The sequence below is a fragment of the Phascolarctos cinereus genome, unplaced genomic scaffold (assembly GCF_003287225.1).
Source record: "Phascolarctos cinereus isolate Bilbo 61053 unplaced genomic scaffold, phaCin_HiC Scaffold_726;HRSCAF=1367, whole genome shotgun sequence".
In the NCBI taxonomy this organism is placed as follows: domain Eukaryota; kingdom Metazoa; phylum Chordata; class Mammalia; order Diprotodontia; family Phascolarctidae; genus Phascolarctos; species Phascolarctos cinereus.
Window position 1 is genome coordinate 259758372 of NW_027556098.1, and position 16084 is coordinate 259774455.

Consider the following 16084-nt stretch of genomic DNA (forward strand, 5'->3'; position numbering starts at 1 on the left):
ATGTTTAGAACAGGACCTACCCCCGTAACAACTCTCTCCTGTAGAATGCCTATATCAGGACTGATATGGCTTTATAGTTAATAATGTGAACTGCAGGATTATTGTAAAATTATGGGAACAAATAAAAGAGCATGAAAGTTGCTTCAAGGACTTGGAAAAAACACTTTTTTAATGCTTATACATTTCCAAAGATTGCTGGATAAAGTTGGTGTAGATTCTCCCCTCCCCCATTTTTAACCTCTGAATAAATAATCATGTGCCTACAACAGAGACAATTGTGGGAAAATATGGGTGAATATGGAAGATAAACCCAAATATTGGTTTTGTTTTGAAATGAGAGATAATTTGAAACCATGTGATGTTTCCCATTCCATGTTTCATTCTACACATGTAGGCAACTTAAAATCTGAACAGATGAAAATGACTAATACAGATGTGAAACTGAGAAGTGGATTATGTTTAGGACTAAAATTACATGGGACTTTTTTGATCAGAGGGACCTTGGAATATGATCAATTTGAAGTATGTGCCCATAATGTCTTGACTGTGTGCATACTGTATTTATGTGATGATAGCTTAACTGAATAAAGATAATTTTATCCTAACATATCAGCTACATAATGCTTTATCAAGCTTTAAACAGGTGCTATGAATAGTGTATCAAATATTACATGAAATGTTCTATCATAATTACATTTCTGACAATCCCTCAGATACTCTATTGGCAGTTGATTCATTGCTCCTTGGATTTCTAAGAAAATAACCTCCTGCCTATGTATGTATGTATCATTTTTTATTTTTCAAGTATAAATATCTGACCCACTGTCTTGGTCAGGTGACAGATGGAAGTAGGAGTCTAGGTCTTATCAAACTGCATAATAAATCTTTCTTCCATTTTATACTATTTACTTGTACAATTTTAAAATGAGTTCCAGGAGTCGCCTCTTCTATACTCTGTGTCCCAATGGATTAATATAAAAACAACACTACATGAAGTTCATCTCTAATGAAATTTCTGTGTGCAAGTTTTTAATGACATCAAGATTTTATATATAATATAAAATCTTTCTGTTATGAAAGAAGACAATTTAAAAACTGGATACTATGTAATTATAACAATAAAACTTGTCCCCTAAGAAAATATGGAAAAATGGACCATCATTGCTTCATTCAATAGGTCATAGACAATGGTGTTAGCATATTGCATATACTGTCAGACTCAACTGATGTGTTGTTTAGTTTTGCCAAACTGCTTTATTTTTTCCTTGTTTTCTCTTTTTAAAAATTATTACAAAAGATGGCTCTTTGAAGGATACATAGAGGAATGAAAGTTATATAAAAACAAGGATATCAATAAAAATTTTAAAACAAGGCAATTTTTCTGCCTCCAGTATAATGATACGGTATATTAGTGGCATAGGGAGATTTGTGTAAAGGTATGAGGAAAATGGCTTGTGATGTTCACTCACAAGTTGTGAGTTGGTGGTGGTGGTGGTGGTGGTGATGACAGACTGCCATTGTTCTATTCATGGCTTTTTGTTGAGTACCACTTCTTATAGGCAAAACATATTTTTGAGGTTTATGTTGCCTAACAGTTGGCTATAAGTAAAGACAAAGTCTAAGCTCAAAGAATAAAGTCGGCCCACAAGGACCCAAAACTTGAATGCTGATGCCATTAGTACCATACTTTAATCCACTGAGATAGCCAGGTAGTCACGACAAGTAAATTGTTTATCTGAAGGCAGAGATGGAAGGTCAAGAAGAGTTTAGACAAATTCGAGCCTAGTAAATACATAATGGGATAAATGAAGAAGGGCAGCTAGGTAAGTTTGTAGATATTTCCGTGTACTCTGTTGCTATATCCTCAGGACAACAGAGCCTTTCTAAACACCCCACAGCTAAACTTTCTTTTAGATATTGCCTCCCCCAATTAGAATTTTAGCTCAAGAGCAGCATCTGTCTCACTTTTTATTTTTGTATAACAAAGCAGTTATCACATTTTTTGATATATGTCAAGTGTTTAATAAATGCTTTTTTCTTTCTTCCTTTTATGCCTGCCTTCTTTCCTTCCTTCCTTCCTTCCCTCCCTCATTCATTCATGCAAGTTCAGTAGAAAGTCAAATATGCCACAAAACATTTTCTGGAATAAGTACCTACATACAAACACAGTTCAACACAATTTTTATGGCAGTTATTTGTTTTTGTTTTTGTTTTTTGGGTTGTTGTTTTTTTCTGGATCTTTTCATTCGTGTAGGCAACTTTTGGTAAGGAAATTCTCCAATGCAGGTTGACAACTTACCATCCTAGAAAATTTCCCCCAGCATTAAGCAGCTAGGTGACTTGCCCAAGGTCACACAGTCTGTATGTCATACTTGCAACTTGAGCCCAGGTCTTTCTGACTCTGAGGTTGGCTTTCTATACACTACAAATGATGCCTTTCTCAACATAAATATAAAAGCAAAAGCAAACCAATGCCTTCTTTCTTCTACCATTATAACTCTTCGAAGAAAAGAGAATTCTACTAGTTAGTACTGCTTTTACTAGTGCTAGTAAACTAGTTAGTACTAGTTAGTGCTAGTTAGTACTGGTTAGATGTGTCACTTTTAATTTGAGGATATAGTAAAATAATATATAATGTTTTAAAAACAAGAAGAAATTTAGTGTCAGAGATTTATCTATTTGATATGGTAAAAGATACTGTGAATATTACTTTATTTCTTCCCATCCCTTTCTGACGAACAGGAGATTCAATAGATACCAGGACTTAGGAGAAAAATCATACTCTATCTTCTCCCACAGGGTTTTCATTAAGATGTTAATAATGTTAAAAATATTTCCATGAAGAATTCTTGTTCAGTTGTTTCAGTCGAGTCTGACTCTGTGACCCCATTTGGGGTTTTTTGTGTTTTTGTTGTTGGGTTTTTTTGTTTGTTTGCTTGTTTGTTTTGGTGAGGCAATTGGGATTAAGTGACTTGTCCAGAGTCACACAGCTAGTGAGTGTTATGTGTCTGAGGCCAGATTTGAAACTGCAGGGGTGGTGCTGAGGTTTTGTTGGTAAAGATACTGGAGTGGTTTGCCATTTCCTTTTCCAGATCATTTTACCGATGAGGAAACTGAGGCAAACAGGGTTGAGTGCCTTGCCCAGGGTCACACGGCTAGTGTCTGAGGCTAGATTTGAGCTCAGGTCTTCCTGGCTTCAAATTAATATTACCATTGTTACTAGGAATTACCTGATAATCTATTATACTGTGACTCCTTTCACAATTTCTGTGATTCCTCACACTATGTTCCCTTCTCTGGCTACCATTTCCATCTTCTATGGATTGTATTCCACTATTAGAATGTAAGCTCCTTGAGGACAGAGACTATCTCACTTTTTGCCTTTATGTTTCAAGAGCCTGGCACATAATAGGAATTTTAAATGCTTTTAAATTTATCAATTCATCCATCATTTTTTGCATCCAGTATATACATTCTTAAGAGATGAAATGCAGAAATTAAATTCAAATACCATTTTAAAAAAATCTTTTTCAGTGACCGTGTTTATTGCAATACTCCATGAAAAAGTCCATGAGAAGTTTGAAAATGTCCTCCTAAAAGCCCATCCTATAGCCATGAAATTATCACAAAATTAAAACCATAATCAACAAAGCCTGAGCCAAAATGCAGAAAGCAATTCATTCTGCCTGGTCAAGGAGTTCCATCCCCTAAAGCAAGAGGCAGTTGGAAAACTCTAAAAGAAAAGACGATTTCTAGTGGACTAATCTGGCTGCTAAAAAATTAAGACCCCATTTTTATGTTACTTCTGGAGTCCTTCTCCAGTTTAAGTTATGGTTCAATTAGTATCATTCAACCTGGGGTTCTTTTAGTTCCACAAAACATTGTGGTAAGACACACACACATACACACACATTCACGCACACATACCCCCCCACACACAACACACACACATCTGCAGAAGTGATTCAACAGCCCCAGCCCGTGTCCTCCGGAACCTTAGTCTTTTCATAGTAAAGCTCTCAGGAAAGATCTAGGGCAGCCCAGCACCAACCAAAAACCATAGAGTTTGGCCGGAACCAAATAAGCCTCAGGAATGAAAATTGGTAAATGGGTTTTCCAGTCTGTGTACTGTTCACCATAATTCTTACATTAAAATAAATTCCCTTTCTGACCTATCCCAAATCCATTGTTAAAGACATTTCTCCACAACTACATACAAAAATCCAGTGATGGAGTAAATATAATACTTTCTTAGGAAGTTTTAAAAGAATACTCAAAACTCCATAAAAACACCCATCCAAACCACCGTGAAATAAACAATGTCTATTTAACAGATGTTGAAAGTGAGGACTAAATAGTTGTCCTCCATCACACAAAAGAATCATCTGTTAAAATCAGATTCCCCAATGATAACTTCAAGCCACCAGGAATATATAAAGGAAGAAAATAAATCAAAGTTCTTGTATAAGTGTGTAACTTATAACAGAGACCATGTGAAAGGATTCACCCCTTTATATCAAATTGGTCTCCCATTATACAGTAAACCGAATTTAACAACTTCATCTGCATTACAAAGTGGTTTAAAAATGCAGCCTTCAAATACTTGAAATATTGTCATACTAGAATCTATCAATCAACCAATTAGTAGCTACTGGTCAATTACTGGGTGCAGAAAATGTAAATTCCCTGAAGGCAAGGATTTAATTTTGCAGGGTTTGGGAAGGAGCACCAGGAATCTGTTTCCTCCATATCTTAAACAGTGCATTGCTTATTGTAGGTGCTTAATACATGCCTATTGAATGAATTTAAGTCACAATGTTATAAACTGTGAATCATCCAAAAATAAGAGCAAACTTGTTCTGTTGTTCCAGAAGGACAAACAAAAATTTATGGACAGTAATCACAAGAGGGCAGGTTTTGGCAAGGGCTTAAAAAAAAAACTAGTGTTAACAATGAAATGGGTTGCTTTATGATTTGTGAAATAGTGAGATCTCATTACTCTTACTAGAAGGGTTCAAATAGAATGGAGGTCATTCTTATACTGAGTGAGAGTTTGGATTCAATGACTTCCATCCTTCTTTCCAACACTAAGATTCTATGATTTTACAAACAGAGCTGTCCAACATTGAAATAGAATGATTCAGTAGAGGTATTTCACTACAAGTATTTAAGAAATAGCTGAATGCCCAATTTTTTCAGGGATGCTACAAAAGGGATTTCTCACTGAGTGGAATGTTGGACTAAATAAATACTAAGACTCTTTCAACTCTAAAAATCTATGACTACATATTCTACTATATCCTAAAACGATACTAAAATATTGCTATATATTCTACTCTAAAAAGTGTAGGTGACATCATATGCTATTTGAAAAAACATTTGTTAAATGACTATTATTTTAAGGGACTGCTTGGTTTCATCCAGTACACTTCACTAAGAGGACAGTATTAGAGAAAGCTTTAGAAGAAAATCAGTCTGGTCTTTTATGTGATGGAGACTCTGCCACAAGTGCAATAGCTTGGATATGTCTTGGTGCATATTGTGAAAATCCTAACATAGGGGAAGATGAGAGAGGGCAAAACAAAAATTGAATAGGAACAGAAAATTGTGTGAGTACAGTGAAGTTTGTACACCATCTGATAAGTTTAGACCCAGCAAGGTGGAACTTTGGAGTGCCTTCCCAAGCATCTCAGGAGACTCACTCAATATTCAAAAATATTGTAGCAGTACTCTCGACATCTCTGCCAATCTCTGCCGCTCAAATTCTATTTCTTTTGCAATGGGAATAGGTAAGGAATAAGCTTATTGTTGTAGGTGGCACCTATAACTACAGATCCACCCCATTTCTTCATCTTCTCCTTTTGCCCTCTCAAGTCTTTACAGTTGACACTGATACCAAAGGAATGTACCCTAAGGCATGAAAGAATAGAAGATATGCTTGTCAACACTGGATTTTCAGGGTCTCTCTGCTACTCTTCCTAAGTTATTATGGGCCAAATGAGGTAATGTATATAAAGCACTTTGTAAACCTTAAAGGGGCACAAGAATGTCAACTATTCTATTATTATTATTAGTCATTCAATATGTTTGTCTTTTAAAATAGCTCTTGCTTTCAATATATTTCTAGGGACTGAATGTATAATTTAATTTAAAGAGGATATGTGTTTATGAACATGTCCTTTGGTAAATTATTTGGTAAATTATTCTTAGTCTCTTCTGTTTTGTGACATTAAAATGAAAAGTAAAGGAGAAGACCTCCCCTGCAGTCAACCCCCTCAAACAAGCAAACAAATAAATGAAAAAAAATCACTGAAGAATCAATGGCCCCTTCCTGGGCTTCTCTTTCACCCAGGTAGACAGGCGTGTATGTCTCTGAGCCCCTCCCTTGTCTCTGAGGAATGCTGACTGCCTTTCTAAAAGCTTGGGCGCTGGCTTTCAACTGTTGCTCTGCTTCTGAAGTTAGGCTGAACAATGGAAACAATTCCTTTCCATGATTAAAATCTTCTACCCTCTAAAATTAGTCCCAGGAAATTAGAACACCAGTAATTGTAGGAGGCTAAACAATCCTAGCAATTTAAAGGCCAAGTCATTTACGGAAATCACCAGGGCAAAGACCTTAAAAGACATTTCCTCAGTAGTTTTTGTCCTGTAACTTGGGGCCATTAAAGGGGTCATCAAGTCTCAATGGCTCTCAGTCTTCCAGTTATTAAATCCATTCCAGTTAAAAGATAACCGGAAATTGTTTGCAAAGGAAAGTTGTGACACACAGTGGCAGGCCTTCACATAAAGAGAAATGAATTCATGTGTGTGTATCTTGATTTTTTTTAAATGTATATTCAGTCATCCTAGGTGGATTCTGTTCTTCAACTCTTCTTTGTTAATACAATAAAAGCAGGGAATAACAATAGAAAAGTAAGGACAGTATGTACTTTACCAGCACTCTTTGCTGCTTAGATCCTAAACACAAGAAACGCTTGATGTAGCTCCAAACAAAGTAATGCCCTGCTCCTGAGCCATTCTACTGGAGAAAATTAGTAGGTCAGTCTTAAAACTGGCTCCCCAGCCCAAGTGTGTGACAACTTACACCTAGAAAAGAAAAGACACTTCATTTTCTTATCCATGTTAGTACTGGGGTGAGTAGGCCAATTTTAATTTTCTGGAATTTAGGAAAATAGTGATGAATGTTCTTTCCCAGAGATTCCACTCATATATTAGAAGACACAAAAATTATTTTTTGTGACTTTTGCAAAGTCAGCCTAGTAGTTTATGAGGTAGGAAGAAGTGGGTATGAAAAACCACATCTTTGGTTTTTTGTTTTTGTTTTCGTTTTTTTAAGACTACTTTGATTTCCTTCTATAGTATTTTCTCCAACTGCCCCTGACACCTTATATGACTTTTTTAATCCTCAGTTCAATTTGTCTCCTTTTTCCTTTTCTGGTCTACTTTTCTTTAAAGTAATTATGTCTTAAGCCATTGCAAAATATTTCAGGATCTGTTTTTTATGTTTTTCCCAAACATTGTTGGTGTCCTCCATTCTTAGGAAACAGAGGACATTCTTCCTAGATCATTTAGAACTTTAGTAGAACCTTATCTGGGGTTACCAGTTGGTCAGGATTTGAACAGTTTGACAAGTATTTTGTCACAGATGACCAAAGTATTCTTACTGCACCTTATTATGGTCATTCTTTTTCTTTAGTTCTTATTTTGGTAACTTTAAATTTGCCATTATGTTTTAATACAACCCCCTAGTTCCAATCATTTACTACTATACAGCAAGTATACTGGGCTTAGTCCTCATCTGACCAAGAAATCTAAATGTTACTTCTAGGCTAGAATGGAGTTCATCAGAGGCTGGATAGTATTTGATTCAATTCAGTAAACATTAATTATCTATAGTATTCAGGGAAATGCACCAAGTGATATTAATACAGCAGTAAAAAAAAAACATTATTTCTGCTCCCAAAGAGTTTGCAATCTGATTGGGAGTATGATAAGACATATAATTATTATTCTAGACCTGGGGTTCTTAATTTGGTGTCTATGGATCCCCAAGGGGTTAAAAGAAATTTATATTTGCTTCAATATAATTGATTTCTTTGGTAATCCTATTTACTTTATTTTATGAATTTTAAAATATTATGCTGAGATTCTCCAAACACTAAAAAGGGTCCATGACACCAAAAAGGTTAAGAAACTAAATTCTAGATGAAGTGTTTAAACATTTCAAAGGTGGGAAAGACCCAGAATACCTCATTGTGTAAGATATGTAATCCTAAACCAGAACTATTCCTTCTTTCCTCTTAAACTTTATCACAGAATCTCAGGACAAAGGTAGAGGGGTAAAGAAGGAGGACAGCAGGGCAAGGATCCGTTATATTTGGTATCTGGTTGCATGACAGGAGAAAGAGAAGGAAGAAAACTATTCTAATGTTTTCCCTATCCCCATCCCTATCCCCAATGATAACCAAAAACCATGCATTGCTCAATCAACAGGTCTTTACTGAGCACTGAATGTACCCAGTCCTGCTCTTGGAGCTGTGGAAAGTCAAAAAGGATATATAAGCTAATTATTCCAGTCTTCAATGAAGTGATACTTTAGCTGTGTAGTGAAGATTAACTTTCATAAAATTATTAGAGGGCAGTGAGGGCTATATTGAGTGGTGTTACCCTTAATATGTACTGCAGGTTTTGTTTGTTTTTTGTTTGTAAGAAATAATACAGGTTAGGATAGTCAGGGACATTTTGATAAAGCAAATGGAAGCTGATCTGAGTCTTGAAGGTTGAGTATGATTTGGATATGTGTAGATAAAAGGAAAGGTAAAATGTATTTGTATGTTTAATTATCTATCTATATTCATCTATTTATCTATAGCTACCTATCCTTTCAATATAAATGCATACATGCATATTATAAATATGTATATGTTATACACATGTATATATATACACATATTTACACACATCTCTGCTCTGGATCTCTCTCGACCTGTAAAATGGCACTAGTCTGTGCTGTACTTGAAGTTAAAGGGTTAAGGACCTAATCCTGACTCTGCCACTAACTATCTATGTGACCTTGGACAAATCACTTTAATTCTCCAGGCCTCATTTTCCTCATCTATAAAATAAGGGATTTGGATTGAGTGGCCCCCTAAGTTTCGTTACTGCTCTGTATCTATGACTCCAAGAACCTCAGAAGTCTAGACTTATCTAATCTGTACCAGAACAGAATTCCCTCTAAGTACTCCCAAATAATGGTCATCCAAACTCCACTTAAAGGCCTCTGGGGATGGGGAAACTGCTATCTCCTGAGACAGTCCAGAGTACTTTGGGGAAATTAAAACTCTCAGGAGCTGAAATGTTTTTCTCCCTACTTTCTACTCACTGTTTCTGGGTTACCTTCTATAACCCAGTAAAATCAATTTAATCCCTCTTTCACTTAAACTTTCAAATATTTGAAGTCAAACACTGACATCGGCTTTCCAAAAAAAAAAAAGTTTTGTCCTACCTAATCTTCCCCAAGCTAAATATCCACAGGTTTTATTTTATTTTTTAAAAGTTTGAACTTAACCAATGTGACTTTCAAGATCCAAAGAACAGAAAAGACAATTTCATATAAAACCGTATAAAACAGTTGGTTTTTAAGAGGTTAAAATATAATAGTAAAAAAAAAATCCCCCTTCAGAGCACTCTCCTCCCATCAACTTATCTTTAAAATGTTTTCTGATGCCCTTTTCTTTCTTTGCCTTACTATTAGTACCCAACAATTCCCTTTTCCCAACAGAAGTCCTCCATTGTAACAAATAAGTGTAGTAAAGCAAATCAATAAACATATTGGCAAAGTCTAAAAATACATGTCTCATTCAGCTCCTCTTGTTGGTTATTCCTCTGCCAAAAGGTGGCCTGCCCAGGGGTGGGGAACCCGTAGCCTGGAGGCCACGTGTGGCCCTCTAGGCCCTCAAGACCTTTGACTGAATCTAAACTTCACAGAACAAATGCCTTCAATAAAAGGATTTGTTCCGTAAAAGTTGGACTCGGTCAAAAGGCCACACCCAAAGACCTAGAAGGCCACATGTGGCCTCAAGGCCACAGGTTCCTTGCCCTTGGTTCCTTCCCTTCTTGCTCTGAAAGAAAGAGTTAGTGAATAAGGAACTAGATTTGGAATTGGGGAGATCTAGGTTTAAATCCTACCCCAGACATTTATTAGCTGGGTGGCAGTGGACAAGTCATGTAATATCTCTATGCTTCATGTATATATGGAAAATAAAGCAGTTTCATTCAGTGGCCTTCAAGGCCTCTTCTGCTTCTAAATCTAAATCTAAATCTATAATCCTATGCTCCACCTGGACTATTTCCTTGATAAAATGTAGAACAAAGACCTGAACAGGACACTCCCCATGTGACCTGACCATGGCTAAATATGGTAAGATGCTCACCTTTTTTTCATTCAGGACATTATGCTTCTTTTAATGAAACTTAAGATTACAGGATATCTTTTAGCAACACTATCCACTGTTGATTCATCTAGAAGTTTGCAGTTGACTAAAAACCTCAAATTTTTTTACATGAGCTGTTTTCTAGCTCAATTATCTTTGGATGCTTGTCCAATTATATCCAATCATCAATGTCACATCAGCTTCATCAGCAGTTCTATCAAAATTTTCTATGACCCGTATTTATCACCAGGATTTTTGCATTTAGCCATTTAATACAATGCGATAAAATCCTGACAAATTTTTTAGGCGTGGGCATTTGCAAAAGTCTGAGTAGGCATGGAGGGTTGGGGAGGGTGCACAAAGGGCAAAAGAGATAGGCTGAGATTAAAGTGCCTGAGTGCTGATGGTGCTTTTCATTTACGAAAGGGCAAAAGAGTCCCATTGTGTTCAATAACAAAGAAATCCTAGAATGTAGCTCCCTGGCATTGAACTGACACTCATTGCAGTGCAACTCAATAGTAGATGTAATTATGATGGATGATAACAGAACACCCAAGAAGCTGCTCTTTGATGAGCTGGGGTGAGTTGACCAGGGGAGGGTGAGCTGAAAAATGTCTTAAGTAGAGGGTTCTTAACCTGGTGTTCATGTAATGATAATAAAAATAATAACAACAATAGTACTGTAGTTAATATTTATATAGTGCTTATTAGATGCCAGGTACTGTGCTAAATTATTGTAATTTACAATTATTTTCTCATTTGATCCTCGCAACAAGCTGGGAGGTAGGTGCTATTAAATACAGATAAAACTGAAGCAAAAAGAGGGTGGGTCCCTCAACTATATGTGTGTGTGTGTGTGTGTGTGTGTGTGTGTGTATTCACTAACCTCTAATTTCAGATTAACATTTTCTTTACTAATTTAGAAACATAAAAACAGATAGGTATCCATGCCTCATCTTGAAGGATACCATCAGACCACATTGGACTACATCAGGTTTCTGGGAAATCTCAGTAGCAGGTAGACTAATCTTGGGTACAGCAATTAGGAGTATGAGCTCTTGAATAGATATATGTGAACGTGACTAAAGCTTTAAAGACCTAGAACAGCCTTCACATCTCCACAGCGAGAGAAGAAATGCACTAGTTTCTTCAGCTGCACACGGAGATTGATCCTGTCTGTGATTTTATATCTGAACATGGAAGACAGTGAGCCTAAGTGGCAGAAATACAAACAACATACTTTAACTGGTTTGAATAGAAGAAACTATCTTTACCAACATGTATTTAACTTGCTTTGTCATAATCTTTTAGCCAGTTCGCAAAGGGAGTCAAAACTGTGAGCATCAGCCTAGGCAACTGCTCTTACCCTGAAGAAGAGAAAGCTTAGGGGAGACATGATAACTATCACTGAAAGGAGGAAGAATTTCCAAATGTAGGTTGTATATGTGTTCTTCTCGGTCTCAGAGGGTAGAACTAGAACTAACAAGTGAAGGTAAAAAGGAGATAGACAAGAAAATAATTGAATAGATCCATGATTTTATCAGCGTGGGTATTTCTTCTCTGGTTTAGACAACAATTTATTCATGCTTTCTCGGTATGAGTGTTGCTCATGTCTTTCCATAAATTCTCCATACAGCTCTGCAATAGGGCCCTACAAGTCCTACACAGATTCTCCTCACCAGTCCAGAAACTAAACCATGGAAGACTTAACACTTTCATGCCCAAAACCACCCCCTGGCACCACATTGCCCTCAATGTTGTATGTCTCAGTTGCTCATTTCTTTTAGGCCTGGGGTCTAGCCACACCACTTTACTCCCTGTACTTCTCAATAGTTACCATGATGCCATCTACAAACATACATACTGATTTTCCCCTGGATCCTTTTCAGTTATGGTACCATAATCAAAACCATTCTGTCATTGTTCCTAAGTAGGACTAAACAGGACTATGGCTCCATTCATTATCACTGCAATTTTCTAAACCTAAAATATGACTCCCAAGTCACTATTCCCTTCTATGCATTTTCTCCATCTATTAGTAGATAAATTCCTTGAGGGCTAGGATTGTCTTTACTCTTGCATTTGCTGTTCCATGACACATCAAAGTGCTTGGTATATGGTAAGAACTTAATAAATGCTTTTTTATTTTCATTCTTTCAATCATTCACTAATTCAGTCATTCATTTTGCAGTTTAGCTGTCTGTTACCCTTGGCTACATTTCTTCTATCATACATTTCCTTCATAATTCCTCTTATGCCATTTTGCATAATACACTATTAGAAACTGACTGCACCCTACTCTGATCTTCATCTTTACATTTTATTTTTGTATTACTCATAATTTTGATTCTTCTGAAATAGCAGTGTTCTATAATTACCAGACATACAGCACCACCAGGAGAATATTAGTTTGAAAAGAACAGGAATTTTGAGAAAAGTATCATCTTGGAACCATTAAAAGTATTGCACTATTTCCTAAATGCAATCCCACTCAACCTTGTTCTCCTATTCAATTATGGGGCCAGCTCCTGTTTCATTCTCTTTACCTGTCTAAAACATATGTACTCATGGATTAATTCAGTAGTTTACCTGCCCAACTACATGTTATCATGTGACAATATGTGTTCCTTATTGAATTTTTTTTCTTCTATCTAGGTAGCCTGTTCTCTTTTGAGTGATTATAGATCTTGTTGAGGAGATGCTACTATATTTCAGCATCTAAAGTCAATCACCATAATATCACCTGCATCTTTTATGATATTAACAAATACCTTTGGTGAGCTCTAGTAGGCCTTATAAATAGGTTGATCACTAGATAATGAGTATTTTGGCTATGGAGACCAAGGAAAAAATTAGGGAAAAAATAACATCCTCACAATTAAATCTGTCTGAAGAGGGAAGACAAAAAGTAACATTAAAAAATCTTTGTCTGTGAAAGTTTTTAAGTGAAATTTGGATGGTAACCCTTCAGGAATGTTACAAAAGGGTACTATGCTTTTAGTTGAACTCTCTGAACTCTAAGTTACTTTCTAATGCTGATTCAATATTTTTGGGGAAAATCAGCCTAAAGAGGACAATAGAAGAACAATAGTAATGAGAATGATTTGCCTTTGAGTTCTCCTAAAAATGTTTTTTTTTCAAATTGTAACTGGTAGTATTTCATTTCCTCTCACCCCCACCCCCGAATTTTCCAGAGAGGCCATTCAATAACAGGAGCCACTTCTATTTTAAAAAAATGAAATTCAGCTCTTTTAAAAACCATTTATGAGCAAATTCTCTTGTGAGAATTCCTGGGGAAACAGAAAAAGTTTGCTATTGCCTTGGACCTAACTTGAAAAGAACTGCATGAATATCACTCAACTTCTACCCTCTTTCCCCATCCACCCCCATGTCCCCATCTAACACCAAAAAAATATCTCTTTGGGTTGAGAAAAAGTGTGGAAAATTTCTATGGAGAATGTAATATTGCAAAAGGTGCAAAAATAATTTTAAAGAGAAGAGCAGTATCACTTAGCGCATACAGGGATGAAAGCAGAAATAAAACACACCAAAATAGACCAGCACTTGCCTGGAATGCACATAGGTACCCCTAAAGGGGAGTTTTAAAGACGGCAAGTATGCCATGCTGTTTCCTAAAAAAGGAAATGATCACTCTCTCATTCAATTCTGTGTCAAATCCAGAGGTTCCAAATGAAAGCAAAATTCAAAGAATTATTTCATAAGTGTAAAAATAGAAAAATGGCCCCATTTGAAATTTGCTTTATAAAAAAAAAAAAAGAAAGGTCACTTGAGTTCATTTTCAGCAAAATCGCCACATTTTGTACCAACTCAGCAGATATGGGAGGGCACCTTTTTCTGGGCTCCCCACCCTTTCCCTTCCTATTGACACTATGGAATCCAGAGGAGATGGTTTCTGCTTCAAGGAGGGCAGCTGGGAAGGAAGAGTCATCAGACAGTGAGTCAAGTCTCAGGAAGGGCTAGGTGATGGAAGAAGGGCACCAAAAGGTCAGTGATAAAGTCTAGTTTGTTTATTAAAGGGAGTTAGGGCATATAATTTGGCATAGAAAAAAGAAGATATTGAAGATGCAAGGGGCAGGCAATGAAGGAAGAAGTATGGAATAGAGTTTGGTCTGAGTGGAATGTTGCATGGAGTACAAATGACATGGTTGTGTATCAAGTGGAGACTTCATCTGGAAATTACCATCCCTGAGGAACAAATAGGAACGCGAATAGTAAGCAGTCAATTTGATGGATGAATCATAAACCAGGGTCCAGTTTCTGTTGGAGGTGACTGGTCAGACAAATACTGAGGACGTGGGTCTATCAGAGGTCCCTTGAGATATAGAGTGGACACCACAGGAAGAAAACCCAGACCTAGCAATAATAATCACTCATATTTATAAAATCCTATATGGTTTCCAAACAGCCATGATCAGGGGAACATATAAATTTCCACCTGCTATCTGAATATGGCAAATAACTACCCACACTGAGCACTGTGGCGGAGCAAAAAGAACTTTTATATGGCATTTCAAGGTTTGTAAGATACTTTCCTCATGACAATCCTGTGAGGTAGGTAGTACATATATTATTAAACTGCACTCCCCCCTCACCCGTCTACCATTTTACTAATGACAGAACTGCAACTCAAAAAAGGGAAATGACTTGCCTAGTGTAACAAAGCTAGTGTTTCATTCATTCCAGGTTATATGACTCCAAGTCTAATGACTTTTCCATATATTACATTGCTTCTTAAGAATGTTGTGTTCAGAGTCATGAGACCTGTGTCCTATTGCTGGCTCTGCCAATAAAATAATTGTATGATTTTGGGCAAGTCATTTCATGTCTCTAAGGTCTCAATTCATTTGTCTGTAAAATGAAGGGGTTGAATTAGTTGATCTCAAATATGCTTTTGAACTCTAAAATTATGTGACTCAGGTCCTGATCTTGATAGAACAATCTTTCCTGTGGGTTTCTGAAAAAAAATTCCTTCCTTTCCCATAGCTATTAAATCAGGTGCTTGATTCCATGATCATATGATAGCCACATAAGCATTTTCCATCCTGCAAAGGCTACTGCTTCCTTACATCAAGAAGGACATTTAAATAATCATTTATCTTGGCAAAAGAAAATTAATTAAATTAAAAATGGTAAAAATTGCCTGGCAAATTCACATTGAGGCACACGAAAAGTGTGATTTTAGAAATCATCACCTCTGAGAGATGGAAAATTGCAGACGTCTTTGTTAATCAAGGCTTGGGAGATTTGGAGAAGTAGTAATACAGATTTTCTGAGCTAAGCTTTGAGTGCATTTTTTCTTCAAATGCTTTCTGTGCTCAATGGTCCCTCATTGTCTTTCATTTTAATTTTAGCTCAGATATATTAAGTGCACCTGAATGAGCAGATGATTGTTATCATCATTATTACTTTTCCCCACATAGGCAAGTGTTTGTTTTGTTTTCTTTTGTTTTTTTACTTAATAGTGTTTGGTTTTCCAATTACATGTAAAGGTAGTTTTCAACACTCATTTCTGTAAGATTTTAAGTTCCAAATTTTTCTCCTTCCTTTCCTTCCCTCCTCCCTCCCCAAGACAGCAAGCAATCTGATATAGGATATACACATACAATCACGTTAAACATATTTCCACACTA